This window comes from Parus major, chromosome 7 (assembly GCF_001522545.3).
Source record: "Parus major isolate Abel chromosome 7, Parus_major1.1, whole genome shotgun sequence".
Classification (NCBI taxonomy): Eukaryota; Metazoa; Chordata; class Aves; order Passeriformes; family Paridae; genus Parus; species Parus major.
In genome coordinates this window covers 36317991-36319693 of record NC_031776.1, presented here as the reverse complement: position 1 = coordinate 36319693, position 1703 = coordinate 36317991, and positions in this window count along the sequence as shown.

The window sequence follows — 1703 nt, the reverse complement described above, 5'->3', positions numbered from 1 at the left end:
CCCTGGATCCCTGGAAGTGCCCAAGGCCAGGCTGGAACACCCTGGGATGGTGGGAGCTGTCCCTGCCCGTGGCAGGGCTGGATTGGGATTCAGATCCCTCCCAGTGAGTAATTCCATGACATTCAGGGTTTGTGGCGTAGAGGGATGATCCTGAATTTTTTTCCCTCAGTTGCAAAGCATTCCCACCTTTCCTGGGAGGGCTGTGCCAGTGCTTTGAGGCAGGAGCTCTCCAGGCATTTCTCCTTTTGGCAGTGGGAGCAGCAAACAATTCCCCGCTGCTCCTCTGAGTGCTCTCCCCTCTCCTGGATGGAACAGCAAATCAGCTCAGGGAGCTCACCCAGGGAAAAGCCATTCCTTGCACTTGGAATTCTTCATAAAAACACCCCAAGCAGCACATTTTGCTTTTCCCATTATTTCTACAAAAGCCAGCTCAAGTCTAACGTTCCTTCATTAACTGGAAGGCTGCAGAGGACAAATCATTCCATGGTTTTGAAGGTTAGGTTCCCTCTGTGCTGGAAAAAATCATGGAAAATTCTTCCTCCCACATCTGTTTTCTTCTGCCATGTCCAAGTCTCAGCATCTGGGAAGGAGTTATCCCTCAGGATTGTTCCTGGGAAGGAGGAAAGCAGCTGCTGTTCGTTTTGTCACGCTGCCAGGGAGGGAAACTTCCAGATCCGTGAGATCCTTGGGCAAGGACGGAGTTTGGATCTCCACGGCTGCTCCCAGGACGGTGTGGATCCAGGAGCTGGGACTTTGCTCCCTGTGGGAATGTGCTGCCTCAGGGACAAAGTGTCCTGGGAGCTGGGAGAGGGAGCAGCACCCAGCTTTGGGATGGGGAAGGTGTGGAGTGAGGGATCAGTGGGGAAAAAGGAGCTCTGCACAATTCCCTGCCAGGAGGGGACAGCTGGGATTTGGGATCTTATCCCAGGGACAGGAGGAGAGGGAGGGAACGGGCTCAGGCTGGGCCAGGGCAGCTCAGGGGGGACAGCAGCAGGAATTTCCCCATGGAAAGGGCGCTCAGGCCTTGGCAGTGCCCAGGGAGGTTTGCAGTGCCCATCCCTGGAGGTGTCCAGGGAATTCCTGGAGGTGGCACTCAGGGCTGGGGACACGGTGGGATCGGGCCCAGCAGGGATTTGATGACCTTGGAATGCTTTTCCAGCCAAAATCCGTAATTCTGAGGTGAAAACTTCCTGGTGAAGCCTGTAAACATCAAACATTCCTGTTGCCAGTGGAAGAGTTGGGATTTCCACTCAGGGCTCAGGAAAACTTCAGTGGATCCTTGGGAATCTCTTCACTACTTAGGGATTGTGTATCCAGGGAATCTGCAGCTTCCAGAGGCTGATTTGGCTTAATTTTCCTTTTTTTTTTTTATTAAGTGTTAAATATTGTGGGCACTTATTTATTTTCCACAACATCCATGATTTTGTTGTTCATGTCCTAAAATATTGATGCACTTAAAAGAAAATTTAGCAATTCTATCATTTTTGGGGTAAATTTTGAAGAAGGTTTACAGTTTCAAAATAATATTTACTTCTTCTGAGTAAATATTCCACTTTGTGAAGATAAATTATGGCCAAAATTCTAAATTTCCATCTTTTTAAAAATTCCATTTTAATTTAATTCTAAATTTCCATTTTAATGTAATTCTAAATTTCTATTTTAATTTAATTCTAAATTTCCATTTTAATGTAATTCTAAATTTC